This window comes from Coregonus lavaretus (assembly GCF_964263955.1).
Source record: "Coregonus lavaretus genome assembly, chromosome: 8".
Classification (NCBI taxonomy): Eukaryota; Metazoa; Chordata; class Actinopteri; order Salmoniformes; family Salmonidae; genus Coregonus; species Coregonus lavaretus.
Window position 1 is genome coordinate 54,650,292 of NC_139995.1, and position 24,446 is coordinate 54,674,737.

At 44.3% G+C, this 24,446-nt stretch overlaps 1 pseudogene across 1 annotated transcript in view; it reads left to right on the plus strand.

Annotated features, from left to right (window-relative positions):
• Positions 1 to 3,529: 3,529 nt before the first annotated feature.
• LOC311134095 (nck-associated protein 1-like) overlaps positions 3,530 to 24,446 on the plus strand; it is a 38,140-nt pseudogene continuing 17,223 nt past the window's right edge. The window contains exons 1-15 of the transcript in view: positions 3,530 to 3,574; positions 5,359 to 5,501; positions 6,494 to 6,584; positions 9,127 to 9,213; positions 9,437 to 9,493; positions 9,621 to 9,677; positions 9,869 to 9,893; positions 12,249 to 12,373; positions 14,311 to 14,392; positions 14,499 to 14,557; positions 15,087 to 15,232; positions 16,388 to 16,520; positions 16,854 to 16,965; positions 17,546 to 17,667; positions 22,334 to 22,504. The product of the transcript in view is annotated as a nck-associated protein 1-like (transcript). The remainder of the gene's footprint in view (positions 3,575 to 5,358; positions 5,502 to 6,493; positions 6,585 to 9,126; positions 9,214 to 9,436; positions 9,494 to 9,620; positions 9,678 to 9,868; positions 9,894 to 12,248; positions 12,374 to 14,310; positions 14,393 to 14,498; positions 14,558 to 15,086; positions 15,233 to 16,387; positions 16,521 to 16,853; positions 16,966 to 17,545; positions 17,668 to 22,333; positions 22,505 to 24,446) is intronic.

Sequence of the window (24,446 nt, forward strand, 5' to 3'; positions counted from 1 at the left end):
TAAGAGGCATTAGAAGAAGACTAAAATGATCCATCGAACACATTAAACTTGCACCTTTTTTTTCAATTCTGAATTGAATGTCATTGAGAAAACAGAAAGGTGGCATAATGTTATTTTTTTTTTGCACAAACAACCTTTCTGAATTTAAAAGTAATCCAATAAGTAATCATCTAGTTTTTCAAAAGTATCTTTTAATTTGGTAATGTAACTGATAACAGTTGCATTTTTATGTAATGAGATGACATATAATAAATGACTCCCCAACCCTGCTGCTAGAGATGCAGGCCCAGATCTGTGTGGGAGCACTATGGCATAGCAATGACTTTTGACATGTTGTAAAACACACACAACAAGGAAGAGAGAGTTGAGTGGTTGGGTTAACTGACACTGAAAAGAAACCCAAAACCCAAGCTCCAACTCCACCAATCACGTGACAGGGTGGAGCCTGGTCTATCTGAGTGCTGGATGCACTTGTCTTTGAGGCTGTTTCCTGATCTGGAGAAGACAGACCAGGGCTATAACAGTAGGGGGGAGAGGAGAGGAGCATCATGTCATTGGCCATGGCTTACCAACAGAAGCTAACTGAGAAGCTCACCATTCTTAACGACAGGGGGAGAGGGGTGCTTCTACGAATGAACTACATTCGAGTCGGTCTGTTGAGGAGAATGGCAAGACTTTAGAAGCAGCAAAACGAAAAAAAGGAACTTGAAGGAAAGTAAGAGTATTTTCTTCCTGATTACATTCAAAACTATTGGCCCCTTTTTTGATGGAGATCTGTGTGGATGGAAACACTGGGATAGGAAATGATCAATGTTTAACATTCAAAAATGTAATGATCTCTTTAAATACAGTTAGCTTGGTGGCTGCTGGGGTAAGAATATATATTTTCTGAGTGTCGGCTTGTCTTGAAGAAGAAACCAGAGTGATCTGGCAGCCACTCAGAGACCTCTGCTGCTGTTGTACATGCACAAAGCCTCAGATCTGCTATTTACTGTGTCAGAATGCTGATCCCACTTTATACTAAATTAAGCCTTGCTTGTAAAGCTCCATAAATCCTTTCCTAGGCCTGTACAATACATATCAGGAAAATCTAATAACATTTTATTCGTCACATGCTACAGTGTGGACTAACAGTGAAATGCGTACTTACGGGCCATTCCCAAAAATGCAGAGAGAAAGATTATAGAGAAATAATAGAAAAGTAAAACACGTAGTAATGAAAGTAAAACTAGATTCACAATGAGTAACAATAACTTGGCTATATACACGGGCTACCAGTACCTAGTCGATTGCAGGGGTACGAGGTAATGGAGGTAGATATGTACATATAACTACGAATAAAGTGACAGATAATAAACAGTAGCAGCAGCGTATGTGATGAGTCAAAAAAGTTAGCGCAAAAAGGGTCAATGCAGATAGTTAAATAGTTAACCAAATAGCTACTGTCGTATCGAGTGAGTGGTGGCAATTATTGCTGATGAACAAAAGGAGTCTGCTCATACTGAACGTTGATCATAAGGTTTATTCAGATCAGAAGCTTCAGCATGAGTGACAGGTGACATGACACCCGGAGAGTGACGCCTCAGAATGGCTGCTCGTTCTGACTTTCTTCTTCGTTTTCCCCCCTATTTATAAACACTGATGCTCCCTCTTCTGGCCAATCACCAGTCTCCCCTGTCTACAACACACTTCCTGTCTGTTATATGTGACGTTACACTAAAAACATTCCCTCTTGATACTAACATAAACAACATTCCATTTCTTCATGAAAAACATTTAACACCATCATAATCTTAATACACTACACTACCTTGACTAACTATTTAGCAGTCTTATGGCTTGGGGATAGAAGTTGTTCAGGGTCCTGTTGGTTCCAGACCATAGATTAGGGCCTAATTAATTCATTTCCATTGACTGATTCCCTTATATGAACTGTAACTCAGTAAACTCTTTAAAATTGTTGCATGTTGAGTTTATATTTTTGTTCAGTGTATTTAACTAACTATTTAGCAGTCTTATGGCTTGGGCGTAGAAGGTGTTCACGGTCCTTTTGGTTCCAGAGTTGGTGCATCGGTGCCGCATGCCGTGCGGTAGCAGAGAGAACAGTCTATGACTTGGGTGGCTGGAGTCCTGGACAATTTTTAGGGCCCTCCTCTTACACCGCCTGGTTCAGAGGTCCTGGATGGCAGGGAGCTCAGCCCCAGTGGTTTACTGGGCTGTCCGCACTACCCCCTGATGCCAAGCAGTTGCTATACCAAACGGTGATTCATCCAGTCAAGATGCACTCAATGGTGCAGCTGTAAAACTTTTTGAGGATCTGAGGGCACATGCCAAATCTTGTCAGGCGATGTCGTGCCCTCTTCATGACTGTGTTGGTGTGTTTGGACCATGATAGATCCTTAGTGATGTGGACAGCGAGGAATTTGAAGCCCTCGACCCGCTCCACTACAGCATGCTCAGCCCTCCATTTCCTTTAGTCCACGATCAGCGCCTTTGTCTTGCTGATGTTGAGGAAGTGGTTGTTGTCCTGGCACCACACTGCCAGGTCTCTGACTTCCTCCCTATAGGCTGTCTCATCGTTGTCGGTGATCAGGCCTACCACAATTGTGTTGGCGGCAAACTTAATGATGGTATTGGAGTCGTGCGCGGCCACTCAGTCATGGGTGAACAGGGAGTACAGGAGGGGACTGAGCACGCACCCCTGAGGGGCCCCCGTGTTGAGGATCAGCATGGCAAATGTGTTGTTACCTACCCTCACCACCTGGGGCGGCCCGTCAGGAAGTCCAGGCTTCTGTTGCAGTGGGAGGTGTTTAGTCCCAGGGTCCCTAGCTTAGTGATGAGCTTGGAGGGCACTATGGTGTTGAATGCTGAGCTGTAGTAAATGACCAGCATTCTCACGTAGGTGTTCCTTTTGTCCAAGTGGGAAAGGTCAGTGTGGAGTGCAATCGAGATTGCGTAATCTGTGGATCTGTTGGGCGGTATGTGAATTAGAGTGGGTCCAGGGTTTCTGGGATTATGTTGTGGATGTGAGACATGACCAGCCTTTCCAAAAATGTAATGGCTACAGATGTGAGTGCTATGGGGCATTAGTCATTTAGATAGTGTACCTTGGCGTTCTTGGGCACAGGGACTACGGTGGTCTGCTTGAAATATGTAGGTATTACAGACTCAGGGTGTGACAGGTTGAAAATGTCAGTGAAGACACTTGCCAGTTGGTCAGCGCATACTCTGAGTACGCGTCCTGCTAATCCGTCTGGCCCTGTGCCCTTGTGAATGTTAACCTATTTAAACCTGTCTTACTCACATCGGCTATCGTCGTCCGGAACAGGAGGCAAATAAGCAAATACGTTTATACTAAATTCACACAAGTGTTAGTTCATTTCCTGAATTGAGTGAATCAAAATGTCATTGACCCCAACCCCACCGAGTTCTGTTCCAGACGTGCTCAGTTCTGTTCCAAGCTTCGGCCACAATACCTGATGGACAAGACCATGGAAGCGTCTGTCAAATACATCAGGTGATGACCACCATGTCCAGTTACTATGACTCATTCATAGACGTCATGGAGTTCAGGGTGAGTCTTTCTATACCAGTGTTTCCCAAACCTCCATGCCAATAGCCCCAGCCAGGTCCACTTATTTAATAAATGCAAAGCTTTCCTCTAAGTGTCTTTCTCCAGTGTTTCCCAAACTCTCTTCCAGTAACCCCAGCCAGGTCCACTTATTTTATGTATTGCATGTCAACTAATCATCAAGCACTTCATTAGTTGAATCAGCAGTGCAAGTTCTGGAATAAATAAAATATGAGGAACTGTTTCATTCAGATATTACTGCATTGGTATTCAAAGCACAAAACACAAATTATCCAAACTGGATTAACATATAAAGTGATATTTTTTCCTCCCCCAACTTAAATAATATGCTTTTCAAGGGGAGTCAAATTGATTGATTTTATTGTACAGAGGAAATTGTGTCCTGTGCCTCAGGCGTATTCATTATGTGTGATGAAGGTCACAGTATGGGATATACATTGTAGGGAGGTCATGCAATAATAAAGAGTTTATTATGATGATAATACTGTCACACCCTGATCTGTTTCACCTGTCTTTGTGATTGTCTCCACCCCCCTCCAGGTGTTGCCCATCTTCCCCATTATCCCCAGTGTATTTATACCTGTGTTCTCTGTTTGTCTGTTGCCAGTTCGTTTTGTTTCGTCAAGCCTACCAGTGGTTTTTCCCTTGCTCCTGTCTTTCTCAAGTTCCTGTTTTCTAGTTTTCCCGGTTTTGACCATTCTGCCTGCCCTGACCCTGAGCCTGCCTGCCGTTCTGTACCTAGTCACACCACCCTGGATTATTGACCTCTGCCTGCCCAGACACTGCCACCTTTTGGAATCTGATCTGGATTACTGACCTCTGCCTGCCATTGATCTGTTGTTTGCCTGCCCCCTGTTTTTGTAATAAACATGTGTTACTTCGACATTGTTTGCATCTGGGTCTTCTCCTGAAACGTGATAAATACAATAAAATACTACACATCAATTTGTCACCCAATTTCAGAATAGAAAATAGAAAAATATCTTAATGATGATACAACAACAAAAAAAAAATAATACACTCCGACGTTTAACCCAATTTCTTTGGATAGGCTGTGGCATTTCTATAAGGCCTGTATAATCCAAAACTCTATGAGGATAGCCATGGCTAGCAGGTGTTTATTCCCTATGGCCCTCTGTACTGTTCCACTGCATTATTTGACATCCGCATTGTTACAGAGCAACATGAACGCATCAACCAACTGCATTATTTGACGTCTGTATTGTTACATAGCAACATGAATTCATCAACCCACTGCATTATTTGACGTCTGTATTGTTACAGAGCAACATGAACGCATCAACCAACTGCATTATTTGACGTCTGTATTGTTACATAGCAACATGAATTCATCAACCCACTGCATTATTTGACGTCTGTATTGTTACAGAGCAACATGAATTCATCAACCCACTGCATTATTTGACGTCTGTATTGTTACAGAGCAACATGAACGCATCAACCCACTGAATTATTTGACATCTGTATTGTTACAGAGCAACATGAATGCATCAACCCACTGCATTATTTGACGTCTGTATTGTGAGTGCAGCATTCCACAATAGTGGTTTTACCCCTTAGGGCCACCGTAGGTGTCACACAGCACATGATAACTAATTTACAAGTTGTCATGTTAACCTACTTTTTAACCTGCATCATTCATTAATTCAGTAATTCATTAATTCACTCACTCATTCATCCATTCCTTCAGTAATTCATTAATTCACTCACTCATTAATTCAGTAATTCATTAATTCATTCATCAGGCGATGAACTTTGACTTCACCAACACCTACCTGGAGCTCATCGTCACCTACACGTCCATCATCGTCATGTTGTTACGTATTGATGACATGAAGGTCCTGGTGTCCATGTACAACTGTGCTCACGAGATGCCCAACGGAAACAGGTAAGACCGGTCACATCTATCAACTATTCAAATACAGTCGATTCAGGAAGGGATTAGGAATACAAATTCAAGAATAGAATGGAAACAATCCTCATTGAAAATTACCGAGCTTCTATTCAATACATCTTTCATTGACATTTCTGAACAGACAATGAATTAATGTATTTTCATATGCAAATACATAACCAGATCACATGCTCACACTGCAAGCTCATTTCACTCTCAATTCAATTCATGCCAGGAATAATCGGACATGGGCTTTTTCCACTCATTCAATGGAGGATGACATTTAAATATCAATTCATGATTTAAACAAATCTGATGTTCTCATCATTCAGTGGAGGATGTCATTAGCGTAGGCTAAGCAACTGCCCAGTCACGATAACTTGACTCCTCTTAGCCATTAATGTAGCCACGCATCTCAAAAGATGATTACCCATTAATTGCACACAGTTGTCTCCTCAACTAATAACTGGTTAATTAACAAGTAACAACACATCTTTCCCTTCCTGTCCAGCCTTTCCCAGAGTGAAAAGCAGTACACTGACATTTTGAGTCCTCCCATTTCACGCCATATTCATTTATATCGCCAAAATGGCAGGAGGAAGTTTATCTTGATCGAAGACGCTGTGGAGGAGGAAATACAATAAGGAACAAAGAAATGGAATGTCACAGCAATTTTCCACCAGTCCCTACATAATACGCATCAGTGGCTTGGAGATAGTGCGCTACTTTTGATCAAGCTGATGGAGTTTAGAAGGAGAGAGAGTGCTTGATGATGCCTCTTCTTCATCTCCTATTCAAAAAGTGATAAGTAATGACACTTGAAAGAATGGGGGGAATCTGATTGACTTTTTTTGTGTGGGTGATGCCACCACATGATACTGCTGTTTGTATGAGTTAGTATGGTACATGACAGTGGTATGAGTATACATGCATGAATGTGTGGTTGATTGACTAAGTCATGCGTGATTAATTGATTGATCCTCAAGTGACCCTGCATATCCCTGCCTGGCTCAGATGTTTCTGGAGTATGATCAGCCCATGAAGAAACTCACTGAGGAGTTTGGCGCTCACACTAAGGTAATGTCAACTGTATATTCACTAGGGTATATTGACTAAAGTATATCCACTAGGGTATATTCACTAAGGTATATTCACTAGTGTATATTACCTAAGGTATATTCACTAAGGTCTATTCACTAAGGTATATTCACTAGGGTATATTCACTAGGGTATATTCACTAGGGCACATTCACTATGGTATATTCACTAAGGTATATTCACTAAGGTATATTCACTAGGGTATTTTCACTAGGGTATATTCACGAGGGTATATTCACTAGGGTATATTCACTAAGTTATATTCACTAAGGTAATGTCAACTTTACATTCACTAGGGTATATTCACTAGGGTATATTCATTAGGGTAAATTCACTAGGGTATATTCACTAGCCTATATTCACTAAGGTAAATTCACTAGGGTATATTCACTAGGGCATATTCATTAAGGTATATTCACTAGAGTATATTCACTAAGGTATATTCACTAGGGTAATGTCAACTGTACATTCACTAGGGTATATTCACTAGGGTATATTCATTAGGGTAAATTCACTAGGGTATATTCACTAGGGCATTTTCACTGGGGCATATTCACTAGGGCATATTCATTAAGGTACATTTACTAGGGTATATTCACTAAGGTATATTCACTAGGGTATATTCACTAGGGTATATTCACTAGGGTATATTCACTAGGGTATATTTACTAGGGTATATTCACTAAGGTATATTTACTAGGATATATTCACTATTGTATATTCACTAAGGTATATTAACTATTGTATATTCACTAGGGTAATGTCAACTGTATATTGAAAATGGCTGTAAATATTAGAGTGGGTCATTATTCCTGAAAATCAATGGAGTTCATGATTTTTACTGCTGTTCGGCCTAACAACACTGTTATGGAAATTTATTACAGTAAAACATTGAACTCTACCCATCTCTCCCTCTCTCTCGCTCCCACCCTTTCCCTCCCACCCAATCCCTCCTTCTCCAACCCTCTCCCCCCTCTCCCCCCTCTCACCCCTCTCCCCCTCTCCAACCCTCTTCCCCCTCTCCCCCTCTCCCCCTCTCCAACCCTCTCCCCCTCTCCAACCCTCTCCCCCTCTCCCCACTCTCCCCCTCTCCAACCCTCTCCAACCCTCTCCCCCCATTTTCTCTTCGTATCTTCTGCTCTGCTCTGTTCTGCTCTGTTCTGCTCTGTTCTGCTCTGCTCTACTCTGCTCTGCTCTGTTCTGCTCTGCTCTGTTCTACTCTCTTCTGCTCTGTTCTGCTCTGTTCTGTTCTGCTCAGTTCTGCTCAGTTCTGACCTGCTCTGCTCTGCTCTGCTCTGTTCTGTTCTGTTCTGCTCTCTTCTCTTCTCTTCTCTTTTCCTATTTTATTTTCCTCTCCTCTTATCTCCTCTCCTCCTCTCTTCCCTGCCCTACCATGTCCTGCCTGCTGATTTTCAAAGGCAGCGACTGGAGTCTTTGAAGCACCATTGCGCTCTATGTTCACTGTTAGTCTCTGGGCCCTGTGGCTCTCTACATGTTAGTCTCTGGGCCCTGTGGCCTCTCTACATGTTAGTCTCTGGGCCCTGTGTCTCTCTACATGTTAGTCTCTGGGCCCTGTGTCTCTCTACATGTTAGTCTCTGGGCCCTGTGGCTCTCTACATGTTAGTCTCTGGGCCCTGTGGCTCTCTACATGTTAGTCTCTGGGCCCTGTGGCTCTCTACATGGTAGTCTCTGGGTCCTGTGGCCTCTACATGTTAGTCTCTGGGCCCTGTGGCCTCTCTACATGTTAGTCTCTGGGCCATGTGGCCTCAAATCTTAGTCTCTGGGCCCTGTGTCTCTCTACATGTTAGTATCTGGGCCCTGTGGCCTCTCTACATGTTAGTCTCTGGGCCCTGTGGCCTCTCTACATGTTAGTCTCTGGGCCCTGTGGCTCTCTACATGTTAGTCTCTGGGCCCTGTGGCTCTCTACATGTTAGTCTCTGGGCCCTGTGGCCTCTACATGTTAGTCTCTGGGCCCTGTGTCTCTCTACATGTTAGTCTCTGGGCCCTGTGGCCTCTCTACATGTTAATCTCTGGGCCCTGTGGCCTCTACATGTTAGTCTCTGGGCCCTGTGGCCTCTCTACATGTTAGTCTCTGGGCCCTGTGGCCTCTAAATGTTAGTCTCTGGGCCCTGTGGCTCTCTACATGTTAGTCTCTGGGCCCTGTGGCCTCTCTACATGTTAGTCTCTGGGCCCTGTGGCTCTCTACATGTTAGTCTCTGGGCCCTGTGGCCTCTACATGTTAGTCTCTGGGCCCTGTGGCTCTCTACATGTTAGTCTCTGGGCCCTGTAGCTCTCTACATGTTAGTCTCTGGGCCCTGTGGCTCTCTACATGTTAGTCTCTGGGCCCTGTGGCTCTTTACATGGTAGTCTCTGGGCCCTGTGGCTCTCTATATGTTAGTCTCTGGGCCCTGTGGCACTCTACATGTTAGTCTCTGGGCCCTGTGGTCTCTAAATGTTATTCTCTGGGCCCTGTGGCTCTCTACATGTTAGTCTCTGGGCCCTGTGGCTCTCTACATGTTAGTCTCTGGGCCCTGTGGCTCTCTACGTGTTAGTCTCTGGGCCCTGTGGCCTCTACATGTTAGTCTCTGGGCCCTGTGGCTCTCTACATGTTAGTCTCTGGGCCCTGTGGCTCTCTATACATGTTAGTGTCTGGGCCCTGTGGCCTCTAAATGTTAGTCTCTGGGTCCTGTGGCGCTCTACATGTTATTCTCTGGGCCCTGTGGCTCTCTACATGTTAGTCTCTGGGCCCTGTGGCTCTCTACATGTTAGTCTCTGGGCCCTGTGGCTCTCTACATGTTAGTCTCTGGGCCCTGTGGCTCTCTACATGTTAGTCTCTGGGCCCTGTGGCTCTCTACATGTTTGTCTATGGGCCCTGTGGCTCTCTACATGTTAGTCCCTGGGCCCTGTGGCCTCTACATGTTATTCTCTGGGCCCTGTGGCCTCTAAATGTTAGTCTCTGGGTCCTGTGGCTCTCTACGTGTTATTCTCTGGGCCCTGTGGCTCTCTACATGTTAGTCTCTGGGCCCTGTGGCTCTCTACATGTTAGTCTCTGGGCCCTGTGGCTCTCTACATGTTAGTCTCTGAGCCCTGTGGCTCTCTACATGTTAGCCTCTGGGCCCTGTGGCCTCTCTACATGTTAGTCTCTGGGCCCTGTGGCCTCTACATGTTAGTCTCTGGGCCCTGTGGCTCTCTACATGTTCATCTCTGGGCCCTGTGGCTCTCTACATGTTAGTCTCTGGGCCCTGTGGCTCTCTACGTGTTAGTCTCTGGGCCCTGTGGCCTCTACATGTTAGTCTCTGGGCCCTGTGGCTCTCTACATGTTAGTCTATGGGCCCTGTGGCTCTCTACATGTTAATCCCTGGGCCCTGTGGCCTCTACATGTTAGTCTCTGGGTCCTGTGGCTCTCTACATGTTAGTCTATGGGCCCTGTGGCTCTCTACATGTTAGTCTCTGGGCCCTATGGCTCTCTACATGTTAGTCTCTGGGCCCTGTGGCTTTCTACATGTTAGTCTCTGGGCCCTGTGGCTCTCTACATGTTAGTCCCTGGGCCCTGTGGCCTCTCTACATGTTAGTCTCTGGGCCCTGTGGCTCTCTACATGTTAGTCTCTGGGCCCTGTGGCTCTCTACATGTTAGTCTCTGGGCCCTGTGGCTCTCTACATGTTAGTCTCTGGGCCCTGTGGCTCTCTACATGTTAGTCTCTGGGCCCTGTGGCTCTCTACATGTTATTCTATGGACCCTGTGGCTCTCTACATGTTAGTCTCTGGGCCCTGTGGCTCTCTACATGTTAGTCTCTGGGCCCTGTGGCTCTCTACATGTTAGTCACTGTGGCCTCTCCTCTCCTCTCCTCTCCTCTCCTCTCCTCTCCTCTCCTCTCCTCTCCTCTCCTCTCCTCTCCTCTCCTCTCCTCTCCTCTCCTCTCCTCTCCTCTCCTCTCCTCTCCTCTCATCTCCTCTCCTATCAATTCAATTCAATTCAATTTAAGGGTTTATTGGCATGGGAAACGTATGTTAACATTGCCAAAGCAAATGAAATAGATAATAAACAAAAGTGAAATAAACAATAAATATTAACAGTAAACATTACACTCAGAAGTTCCAAAATAATAAAATACATTTCAAATGTCATATTATGTATATTATGTATAAATACAGTGTTGTAACTATGTACAAATAGTTAAAGTACAAATGGGCAAATAAATAAACATAAATATGGGTTGTATTTACAATGGTGTTTGTTCTTCACTGGTTGCCCTTTTCTTGTGGCAACAGGTCACAAATCTTGCAGCTGTGATGGCACACTGTGGTTTTTCACCCAGTAGATAGGGGAGTTTATCAAAATTGGGTTTGTTTTCAAAATTCTTTGTGGATCGCTGTAATCTGAGGGAAATATGTGTCTCTAATATGGTCATACCTATGCTCACTGAGTCTGTACATAGTCAAAGCTTTCCTTAAGTTTGGGTCAGTCACAGTGGTCAGGTATTCTGCCACTGTGTATTCTCTGTTTAGGGCCAAATAGCATTCTAGTTTGCTCTGTTTTTTTGTTTGTTCTTTCCAATGTGTCAAGTAATTATCTTTTTGTTTTCTCATGATTTGGTTGGGTCTAATTGTGTTGTTGTTGTTGTTGTCCTGGGGCTCTGTGGGGTCAGTTTGTGTTTGTGAACAGAGCCCCAGGACCAGCTTACTTAGGGGACTCTTCTCCAAGTTCATCTCTCTGTAGGTGATGGCTTTGTTATGGAAGGTTTGGGAATCGCTTCCTATTAAGTGGTTATAGAATTTAACGGCTCTTTTCTGGATTTTGATAATTAGCGGGTATTGGCCTAATTCTGCTCTGTATGCATTATTTGGTGTTTTTCATTGTACATGGAGGATATTTTTGCAGAATTCTGCATGCAGAGTCTCAATTTGGTGTTTGTCCCATTTTGTGAATTCTTGGTTGGTGAGCGGACCCCAGACCTCACAACCATAAAGGGCAATGGGTTCTATAACTGATTCAAGTATTTTTAGCCAGATCCTAATTGGTATGTCAAATTTTATGTTCCTTTTGATGGCATTGAAGGCCCTTCTTGCCTTGTCTCTCAGATCGTTCACAGCTTTGTGGAAGTTATCTGTGGCGCTGATGTTTAGGCCGAGGTATGTATAGTTTTTTGTGTGCTCTAGGGCAACGGTGTCTAGATGGAATTTGTATTTGTGGTCCTGGTAACTGGACCTTTTTTGGAACACCATTATTTTTGTCTTACTGAGATTTACTGTCAGGGCCCAGGTCTGACAGAATCTGTGCAGAAGATCTAGGTGCTGCTGTAGGCCCTCCTTGGTTGGTGACAGAAACACCAGATCATCAGCAAACAGTAGACATTTGACTTCAGATTCTAGTAGGGTGAGGCCAAATTGAGTCAAAAGCTTTTTTGAAATCAACAAAGCATGAGAAGACTGACTTTGTTTTGGTTTGTTTGTTTGTCAATTTTCTCCTCCTCTCCTCTCCTCTCCTCTCCTCTCCTCTCCTCTCCTCTCCTCTCCTCTCCTCTCCTCTCCTCTCCTCTCCTCTCCTCTCCTCTCCTCTCCTCTCCTCTCCTCTCCTCTCCTCTCCTCTCCTCTAATCTAATCTAATCTAATCTAATGTAATCTAATCTCTCCTCTCCTCTCTAGTGGGTTTCCTGCTGCATCACAGCAGTCTGAACACAAACCAGTCGTCTCAGGAGCTGTGGAAGACGGCCCTCTGCAGCGGCCTGTATCTCAACATCATCAGGGATGAGACACTTAACATCCACAAGGTCTGACAGGGTATGACATTAGTATGCCATATACAGTATACTAGGTCCTCTGAGTGATGTGACTGGGACTCAAGCTTATTTTATTCTGGGCATGGTTTCCCATTAGTGATGGCAAAGGTTTTGGTGAACAGTTTTAACCATGTTCCTACAAAGGATTTAATGCACCAAAATGTTATTGGGACACAAGGCCCTGTCTTGTATTGTACTGTGTTGTATTAAATACATCTTACATCTTACTGCTGACAATATATTCAGTTTCCTGTCAGGTATAGTAAGCGTGTTGCCAACATCAAAGAATCCAGGGAGCAAGCCCTAGTCAACAGGTGAGTTCTTTAGCATCTGTATGAAACCCTCTAAGAGCATGTCGCACAGCCCCTCAAACTGAGCCTGACCGTAAAGCCCAGCTTTCAGATAGCAGGGAACCAAACAGGGATGGGCTGTGCATTTGACACAAGGTGGAAGTCTTTTTCATGGTCCTTCGAGCCAGATTTGGATCAGGAGCCAGCGCAACCATGTGCTTAACTGTTAGAAACAAGGGTGTCCACTTTCTAATGAGAACGTTGACTAGAGCTGTGTGTGTGTTTTTTGCCATGTCTATGTAAGTGGTGCGATGCACGGAGAGAGAAGAGGTTTCCTGAGGAATGCCTTGAAGGAACTGGTCAAAGTCCTGGAGGATGAACCTGGACTCCTGGGACTCAAGGTAAACAACACTCACTCACACATTCACTTAATCTGGCTAACAATGCCAATCTATTGCATGTTCAGCTTCCCTGTACATTTGAATATGATCATATTCTATTCTTTAATTATGTATTTACACTTTTAGCATCAACCTCTTATTCTGTACTATAATAGACACAGACAGAGAGCTCTGAAAGAAACACAGGCCAGTTTTTTTTTCTCTCTCTCTCTCTCTCTCTCTCTCTCTCTCTCTCTCTCTCTCTCTCTCTCTCTCTCTCTCTCTCTCTCTCTCTCTCTCTCTCTCTCTCTCTCTCTCTCTCTCTCTCTCTCTCTCTCTCTCTCGCTCTCTCTCTCTCTCTCTCTCTCTCTCTCTCTCTCTCTCTCTCTCTCTCTCTCTCTCTCTCTCTCTCTCTCTCTCTCCTCTCTCTCTCTCTCTCTCTCTCTCTCTCTCTCTCTCCTCTCTCTCTCTCTCTCTCTCTCTCTCTCTCTCTCTCTCTCTCTCTCTCTCGGCATGGGAAACGTATGTTAACATTGCCAAAGCAAGTGAAGTAGATAGTAAACAAAAGTGAAAGAAACAATAAATATTAACAGTAAACATTACACTCAGAAGTTCCAAAAGAATAAAGACATTTCAAATGTCATATTATGTATATATACACTCACTCTCTCTCTCCCTCCATCCTTCCCTCTCTCTCTGTCAATCCGTCCCCAAGGCATTGTTTGTCTTCATGGCTCTGTCGTTTTCCCGTGACGAGGTTCTGTGGCTCGTCAGACATTCTGACAATATCCCCAGGATCAAGACCCCAGAGGACTACATAGACTCGTAAGTTTGAAGTGGTAGACACAAAGCAGACCTTCCTGCCACATAAAACGTACCTTCCTGCCATGCCACTTTGCACACTACCAATCTCCCATTTCAACCAAATATATACACTACCATATTACCACTTCAGCTTTCTAGTCACAAAACTAAACAATGTAGCAAATGCTTATACAACAGTGATCTGGATGTATAGTCCTACTGTGCTGTTGATACAGTAGTCACTAGTTTCTGTGTTTACGTATAGTCATACTGTTGATACAGTAGTTACAAGTTCATGTGTTTATGTGTGTGTGTGTGTGTGTGCGTGCGTGCTTGCTTGCTTGAGTGTGTGTGTGAGTGAGTTACAGTTACCAGGGTGAATATGAACGGTGTATCCGGCTCGAAGAACTATGACAAATATGAGGCAAAACATTCTGACTATTCCTCCATGTAGAATATGTACGTCTGTCCAGAAGAGGAATCAGTCCTGATGACATCATTTGTCTCAACCCTGTCTACACTGAACATCAATCAAGGTAAACAAGATGTATAATATGTCATTGTCGATTACAGTGATGTGTGATACTACGTTTACTTTATGTGTTCTACCACCACACCACCATACTGTATGGAACTCAACAGTGGAACATTGAGAAGAGTTTGATTTCAGGGCTCTGAGACTGGACTGTTTAAGATTACAGGTACTTCACTTAAGTGTCCATATAAATACTTTCCATTTATCACATTGGACATGCTGTTCCATAAACCTACACTGTAAACACAATGTATTAAATACACTAGTTTCTGTGATGTTTCATGTTACAGGCCTACACCAGTGTATCATGGTTTCTGTGATGTTTCATGTTACAGGCCTACACCAGTGTCTCATGGTTTCTGTGATGTTTCATGTTACAGGCCTACACCAGTGTATCATGGTTTCTGTGATGTTTCATGTTACAGGCCTACACCAGTGTCTCATGGTTTCTGTGATGTTTCATGTTACAGGCCTACACCAGTGTATCATGGTTTCTGTGATGTTTCATGTTACAGGCCTACACCAGTGTCTCATGGTTTCTGTGATGTTTCATGTTACAGGCCTACACCAGTGTATCATGGTTTATGTGATGTTTCAAGTTACAGGCCTACACCAGTGTATCATGGTTTCTGTGATGTTTCATGTTACAGGCCTACACCAGTGTCTCATGGTTTCTGTGATGTTTCATGTTACAGGCCTACACTAGTGTGCCCAAAGCCCTTCGGTTACTGAAGGGCTACCCAGACCTGGCCAAGGTGATGAACATGACCCAGTTCCACACCAAGATGTTGGACAACGTGCAGGAGATGCTTCACAAAACCTCAGATCTCTCCATCCTCTGGTCAGTGGTGCTAGTCTACTCCACCATGGGCCGCATCCAGAACCAACCTCTAGCCCCTAGGTACGTCTGTAGATCGGAACCAACCTCTAGGTACGTCTGTAGATCAGAACCAACCTCTAGGTACGTCTGTAGATCGGAACCAACCTCTAGGTATATATTTGGATAAGAACCAACCTCTAGGTACGTCTGTAGATCAAAACCACCCTCTAGGTATATATTTGGATAAGAACCAACCTCTAGGTATATCTGTAGATCAGAACCAACCCCTAGGTACATCTGTAGATCAGTAGGGATTGGATAAAAGCAATATGGAAAAAACGTCCACCTAGCCTATCACTTAGTCTACGATATTGCCGATATCAAAACCATTTCAGATCCACATGATGTGCATAGGATCAAGGGACTAGGGTCTAGGATCTAGGGACTAGGATCTAGGGTCTTGGGACTAGGGCAGGGGTCCCCAATAGGGTCTAGGATCTAGGTGCTAGGATCTAGGGTCTAGGGTCTAGGGACTAGGGTCTAGGATCTAGGGACTAGGGTCTAGGGTCTAGGGACTAGGGTCTAGGGACTAGGGTCTAGGATCTAGGGACTAGGATCTAGGGTCTAGGATCTAGGGACTAGGGACTAGGGTCTAGGGACCAGTGTCTAGGATCTAGGGTCTAGGATCTAGGGACTAGGGCCCACACATGGATTCAGAAAAAGTGTGTGCAAAGCTGTCATCAAGGCAAAGGGTGGCTATTTGAAAAATCTCAAATATAAAATATATTTTGATTTGTTTAACACTTCTTTGGTTACTACATGATTCCATATGTATTATTTAATCATTTTGATGTCTTCACTATTATTCTACAATGTAGAAAATAGTAAAAGAAATTAAGAAAAACCCTTGAATGAGTAGGTGTGTCCAAACTTTTGACTGGTACTGTATGTAACACCATGTTTGCTTTCCAAATGGCACCCTATTATCTATGGGCCCTTGTCAAAGGTAGTGCACAATATAGGCAACAGGGTGCCATTTGGGACGCAGACGATACAGTGTGTGTTAACTCCTAAAGACTGAGATGTGGCTCCTATATATTTCACTGCTAAAGACTGAGATATGACTCCTATATATTTCACTGCTAAAGACTGAGATAAGGTTGTGTTTTTCTCTAGTTTGTACCCACGGGTGTTGGAGAAGATGTTCTCCCAGAGCAGTGAGGAGGTTTCTATACAGCGCTACCTCATGTCTTTCCCTCTGGTTTGCTCCCTCTCCAGCCATAGTGTCCACCAGCAGTATCCAGAAGAGGTTGGTATTGGGCTACAGAGACACCATCTGGCCTCAAGCTGGGTATCCTGCTATAATAACATATTTAAACTGGTCATGTTAAATTTAAAGTTAGCCAATGCACTTTTCCTGACCACGTTACATGGCTACGAAAATTGTTGGTTGTATTTTCGGCTGGGTAGTTTTTTCAGGTCAGGTCACATCACATCAAGTACTGAATGGTGAAAACAATTATCACTTTAGTGTGGAGCATCTCAGTAAATTGTGGGGGAAAAAAAACAGAAAAAACTAATTTTAGCGATAAATATGGTAAAGTCTGAGAGACATCTCTTTGTGTTTCTTGTTGTTGTCTAGATGGAGGCAGTTGAGAAGAGGAGTCTGTGTGACTTTCCTGGAGGACATCGCCAGACAGAACAGCTCTGTCGTCTTTGAGATATGTGCTGAACAGTGCAGCCTCAATGACCAGGTGTGTGTGTGTGTGTGTCTGCGTGTGTGTGTGTGTGTGTGTGTGTGTGTGTGTGTGTGTGTGTGTGTGTTTGTGTGTTCGAGATATCCAACCTCGATGACCAGGATTCTGGGGGAAGGGTACAGGTCACACAACTAATTAACTATAAGATTGATACAGCCAATTGACAGTATTTCCAATTATATTGCAACACCCTCGTGGTCACTGCGCTCGATTTAAAGGTACAATTTGGCATCTGGGAATCTTTTCAATGGTCATTTGAATTCTACATATTTACCCGTTAATGAAGCAAATCCCAGATTGTTGCTTTAATGTAGGAGTGTGCTAGTGGAAAGACAGTGAGAAGGTGAAGAGGAGATGGTGTAACGAGAGAAGGTTGTTTTTCTCTATGCTGGAAAACATTGTGAGGGTGTTTACTTTAGTTTAGGCTCCTGAGAGGTTGCAGCGTAGCAGGAAAAAGTAAAATCACTAATTTATTTTTCTGTAAACACCGCAAGCAATGTATAACAGACTTAAATGGAAAACGTATATTCTAATACTATTTCTTCTATGTGGTCCTCTTAATCATGTTCCCTATTAGCTGTTGCCCAAACACTGTGGCCAGACCGTAAGCGCAGCTCGCAATAAGAATCAGAAGAAGCAGACGCCGAGAAAAGGAGAGGGGTAAAGAGAGAAACCTGGCACAGACAGACAGAGGACAGACCGCGGACAGACAGAGGACAGACCGAGGACAGACAGAGGACAGACCGCGCCATCGCCACCAAGTCAGTGCTTTTACCCCTCTTTAACCCCCTATATCTCTCTATCCCTCTCTCCATCCCTCTATCCCTCTCTATATACCTCTATCCATCTAACATCCCTCCATCCCTCTAATATCCCTCCATCCCTCTCTATCCCTCTCTATACCCCTCTATCCCTGTCTATACCCCTCTATCCCTCTCTATACCCTCTCTATCCCTCTCTATAACCCTCCATCCCTGTCTATACCCCTCTATACCCCTCTATCCCTCTCTATCCCTCTCTATCCCTCTCTATACCCCTCTATCCCTCTCTATCCCCCTCCATCCCTCTCTATACCCCTCTATCCCTGTCTATACCCCTCTATACCCCTCCATCCCTCTCTATCCCTCTCTATAACCCTCCATCCCCCTCCATCCCTCTCTATCCCTCTCTATACCCCTCTATCCCTGTCTATACCCCTCTATACCCCTCTATCCCCCTCCATCCCTCTCTATCCCTCTCTATACCCCTCTATCCCTGTCTATACCCCTCTATCCCTCTCTATACCCCTCTATCCCTCTCTATACCCTCTCTATCCATCTATGTACCCCTCCATCCCTCTCTATCCCCCTCTATACCCCTCTATCCCCCTCCATCCCTCTCTATCCCTCTCTATACCCCTCTATCCCTGTCTATACCCCTCTATACCCCTCTATCCCCCTCCATCCCTCTCTATCCCTGTCTATACCCCTCTATCCCTCTCTATACCCCTCTATCCCTCTCTATACCCTCTCTATCCATCTATGTAACCCTCCATCCCTCTCTATCCCCCTCTATACCCCTCTATCCCTCTCTATACCCCTCTATCCCTCTCTATACCCCTCTATCCCTCTCTATACCCCTCCATCCCTCTCTATCCCTCTCTATACCCCTCCATCCCTGTCTATACCCCTCTATCCCTCTCTATACCCCTCTATCCCTGTCTATACCCCTCTATCCATCTATGTACCCCTCCATCCCTCTCTATCCATCTATGTACCCCTCCATCCCTCTCTATCCATCTATGTACCCCTCCATCCCTCTCTATCCATCTATGTACCCCTCCATCCCTCTCTATCCCTCTCTGTACCCCTCCATCCCTGTCTATATCCCTCCATCCATCTACAAATGTATTCATCCCCCTTGGCATTTTTCCTATTTTGTTGTCACATGGTCTATCACTTGTTCTGAAAGGCCCCAGAGCCTGCAACACCACTAAGCAAGGGTCACTACCAAGCAAGCGGCACCATGAAGACCAAGGAGCTCTCCAAACAGGTCAGGGACAAAGTTGTGGAGAAGTACAGTTCAGGGTTGGGTTATAAAAAAATATCAGAAACTTTGATTATCCCACGGAGCACCATTAAATCCATTATTAAAACATTGAAAGAACATGGCACCACAACAAACCTGCCAAGAGAGGGCCACCCACCAAAACTCATGGACCAGGCAAGGAGGGCATTCATCAGAGAGGCAACAAAGAGACCAAAGATAACCCTGAAGGAGCTGCAAAGCTCCACAGCGGAGATTGGAGTATCTGTCCATAGGACCACTTTAAGCCGTACACTCCTCAGAGCTGGGCTTTATGTAAGAGTAAAGCCATTGCTTAAAGAAAAAAATAAGCAAACACATTTGGTGTTCGCCAAAAGGCATGTGAGAGACTCCCCAAACATATGGAAGAAGGTACTCTGGTCAGATGAGACTAAAATTGAGCTTTTTGGCCATCAAGGAAAACGCTATGTCTGGCGCAAACCCAACACCTCTCATCACCCCGAGAACACCATCCCCACAGTGAAGCATGGTGGTGGCAGCATCATGCTGTGGGGATGTTTTTCATCGGCAGGGAAACTGGTCAGAATTGAAGGAATGATGTATGGCGCTAAATACAGGGAAATTCTTGAGGGAAACCTGTTTCTCTCTTCCAGAGATTTGAGACTGGGACGGAGGTTCACCTTCCAGCAGGACAATGACCCTAAGCATACTGCTAAAGCAACACTCAAGTGGTTTAAGTGGAAACATTTAAATGTCTTGGAATGGCCTAGTCAAAGCCCAGACCTCAATCCAATTGAGAATCTGTGGTATGACTTAAAGATTGCTGGACACCAGCAGAACCCATCCAACTTGAAGGAGCTGGAGCAGTTTTGCCTTGAAGAATGGGCAAAAATCCCAGTGGCTAGATGTGCCAAGCTTATAGAGACATACCCCAAGAGACTTGCAGCTGTAATTGCTGCAAAAGGTGGCTCTACAGAGTATTGACTTTGGGGGGCGAATAGTTATGCACGCTCAAGTTTTCTGTTTTTTGGTCTTATTTGTTGTTTGTTTCACCCCAAAAAATAATTTGCATCTTCAAAGTGGTAGGCATGTTGTGTAAATCAAATGATACAAACCCCCAAAAAATCATGTTTAATTCCAGGTTGTAAGGCAACAAATTAGGAAAAATGCCAGTTGTTTGTTGATCATTGCAAGACAGACATTTTCACGTCTTGCCATAGATTTTCAAGCCGATAATAAGTAAAAACTGTAACTAGGCCACTCAGGAACATTCAATGTCGTCTTGGTAAGCAACTCCAGTGTATATTTGGCCTTGTGTTTTAGGTTATTGTCCTGCTGAAAGGTGAACTTGTCTCCCAGTGTCTGTTGGAAAGCAGACTGATTTTGCCTGTGCTCAGCTCCATTCCTTTCTTTTTATCCTAAAAAACTCCCTAGTCCTTGCTGATGACAAGCATACCCATAACATGATGCAACCACCACCATGCTTGAAAATATGAAGAGTGTTACTCAGTGATGTGTCGTGTTGGATTTGCCCCAAACATAACAACTTTGTATTTAGGACAAAAAGTGAATTTCTTAGCCACATTTTTAAAGCAGTATTACTTTAGTGCCTTAATGCAAATGGAATGCATGTTTTGGAATATTTGTATTCTGTAAGGCTTCCTTCTTTTCACTCTGTCATTTAGGTTAGTATTATTGCATTAAACTCTGTAACTGTTTTAAAGTCACCATTGGCCTCATGGTGAAATCCCTGAGCGGTCTCCTTACTCTCCAGCAACTACGTTAGGAAGGAAGCCTGTATCTTTGTAGTGACTGGGTGTATTGATACACCATCCAAAGTGTAATTAATAACTTCACCATGATCAAAGGGATATTTAACGTCAGCTTTTTTTTTTTTTACCCATCTACCTTCTTTGCGAGGCATTGGAAAACCTCCCTGGTCTTTGTGGTTGAATCTGTGTTTGAAATTCACTGCTCAACTGAGGGACCTTACAGATAATTGTATATGTGGGGTACAAAGATAAGGTAGTCATTCAAAAATGATGCTAAAGACTATTATTGCACCCAGAGTGAGTCCATGTAACTTATGTGACTTGTTAAGCACATTTTTACTCCTGAACTTATTTAGGCTTGCCATAACAAAGGTGTTGAATACTTATTGACTCAAGACATTTCAGCTTTTCATTTTTAAATAATTTGTAAACATTTCTAAAAACATAATTCCACTATGACATTATGGGGTATTGTGTGTAGGCCAGTGACACAAAATAAAAATGTAATACTTTTTTACTCAGGCTGTAACACAACAAAATGTGGAAAAAGTCAAGGGGTGTGAATACTTTCTGAAGGCACTGTATATTACAGAGTTCAGGAAGTCAGACAATCATAGCTAGGTTACTATTTTCTCTATTTCAAAATTGACATTCATACCAACGCAGGAGACTCTAATGGTCTGAGTACATGTTCTGCTTCGTCTCCAAGTCCCTACCAGATGATTATCTCTCCGTCATGCTGCCCCTAAAATTAGGTTTCCAGAGTGGAAGCTCAGCAGTAGAATTGCTTCTGTAACGTAAATACAGGCAGCAGAGAGAGACAGATAGAGAGAGACAGAGAAAGATAGAAAGAGAGAGAGAGAGAGAGAGAGAGAGAGAGAGAGAGAGAGAGAGAGAGAGAGAGAGAGAGAGAGAGAGAGAGAGAGAGAGAGAGAGAGAGAGAGAGAGAGAGAGAGAGAGAGAGAGAGAGAGAGAGAGAGAGAGAGAGAGAGAGAAAGAGAGAGTATAGAGAGAAAAAGAGAGAGAGAGAGTATAGAGAGAGAAAAAGAGAGTGTAGAGAGAGAAAGAGAGAGAGAGAGTGTAGAGAGAGAGAGAAAGAGAGAGAGAGAGAGAGAGAGAGTATAGAGAGAGAAAGAGTGTGTAGAGAGAGAAAGATAGAGTATAGAGAGAGAAAGAGAGAGTGTAGAGAGAGAAAGAGAGAGTGTAGAGAGAGAAAGAGAGAGAGAGAGAGAGAGAGAGAGTATAGAGAGAGAAAAAGAGAGTGTAGAGAGAGAAAGAGAGAGAGAGTGTAGAGAGAGAAAGAGAGAGAGAGAGAGAGAGAGAAAGAGAGAGAGAGAGCGAGAGAGAGAGAGAAAGAGAGAGAACGAGAACAAGAGAACATGAAAGAGGAGGGGTTGTGCCGGTTTATACACAAAACAGACAGAACCGGAGTTACCTTTCAACCAAGCCAACGTGCCGGTCCAGAGTATCATAATCACCAAATGGTCCATTTAGCCTGACTGTTGTACATTCAGACTGCCATGCCAGTCCTGTTTGATGCTCATGTCGTTGGTTTGTCCTTGTTGCAGGATCATGACCCATCACAACCAGACCACCCAGGAGATAGGGCCTCCGTCTGACTATCTGGCCGGGATTGGGGCCTACACTGCCAGCCTGCACTCACTGTCACGCTACCTCAGTCTGGATGTTACTAGGCTGGTCAAGAATGTCCTGCTGCAGCAGACACAGCCACTGGACTCGTACAGGGGACAGTCCATCACAACATTCTACACTGACTCATACAGTCTGACTCATACAGTCTGACTCATACAGTCTGACTCATACAGGCTGACTCATACAGGCTGACTCTCTGTGGCATGTGTGTTGTATACATTCTTGCGCAAATGGATGCACAGGCACAGACACACACACACACATACACACACACACACACACACACAACGATGAGACAGCCTACAAGGAGGAGGAGGTCAGTGACCTGGCAGTGTGGTGCCAGAACAACAACCTCTCCCTCAACGTCAGCAAGACCAAGGAGCTGATCGTGGACTACAAGAAACAGGGTGGGGGGGGGGGGGGGCGAGCACACCCCCATCCACATCGACGGGGTTGCAGTGGAGCAGGTCAAGTTCCTCGGTGTCCAAATCACTAAAGACTTAAAATGATCTAAACACACACACACGGTCGTGAAGAAGGACTCTTCCCCCTCAGGAGGTTGAAGAAGTTTGGTATGGGCCTTCAGATCCTCAAAAAGTCCTACAGATGTACCATTGAGAGCATTTTTGACTTGCTGCATCACTGCTACTGCTACTAGCACCACCCTCGATCACATGGCACTACAGAGGGTGGTGCGGACAGCCCAGTTCATCACTGGGGCCGAGCTCCCTGCCATCCAGAACCTCTATATCAGGTGGGGTGGTAGGAACGCCTAGAAAATTGTTAGACTCCAGCCACCCAAGCCATAGACTGTTCTCTCTGCTTCCGCATGGCAAGAGGTACCGGAGCAGTAAGTCTGGCACCAACAGGCTTTTTATCAGCTTCTATCCCCAAGCAATAAGACTGAAAATGGCTACACAGACTATTTGAGTTGACCTTGTATCTTTATTGACCTTTTATTTTGAGTTTTGCACTGTTTCTATGCACACTCACAGGGCCCTATACACTCACACTCACTCACTCCAACACTCACACACACACTCACTCCAACACTCACACACACTGTCACTCCATCACCCACACACCCACTCACATACAAGCTGCTGCTACTCTGTTTATCTTATATCCTGATGCCTAGTCACCTTACCCCTATACATGTCTACCTCCATCACTCCAGTATCCCTGCACATTGTTAATATGGTATTGGAACTTACCCTGTATATATATTCACCTTACCCCTATATACATATCTACATCTATCACTCCAGAATCCCTGCACATTGTAAATATGGTATTGAACAGATACATATCTACTTCCATCACTTCCATCTAGTATTACATTGTTATTGATTATTGCATTGTTGGGTTTTGAGTTGGCAAGAAAGGCAAGGTAACCTAGGAGATCCTCTCTCCATTCACCTGACACAGAGAGGCCTAGGAGATCCTCTCTCGATACACCAGACACAGAGAGGCATAGGAGATCCTCTCTCCATTCACCAGACACAGAGAGAACTAGGAGATCCTCTCTCCATTCACCAGACACAGAGAGGCCTAGGAGATCCTCTCTCCATTCACCAGACACAGAGAGGCCTAGGAGATCCTCTCTCCATTCACCAGACACAGAGAGGCCTAGGAGATCCTCTCTCCTACCGAGACACCTACAGACTCATCATCACAATGCATATGTACCTCACTGATGATGAGATATACTGGATGCATCATAAATAGGACACTATAGGGAACAGGATGCACCCTACTGTACTGTACAGTGTTCCTTCTCTGTGTGGGACTCTTTGACATTTTGCAAGTCATTTATCTGCTCACTGTAATATATATATATATATATATATATTTTTTTTTTAGTCATTTAGCAGACGCTCTTATCCAGAGCGACTTACAGGAGCAATTAGGGTTAAGTGCCTTGCTCAAGGGCACATCGACAGATTTTTCACCTAGTCGGCTCGGGGATTAGAACCAGCGACCTTTCGGTTACTGGCACAACGCTCTTACCCACTAAGCTACCTGCCG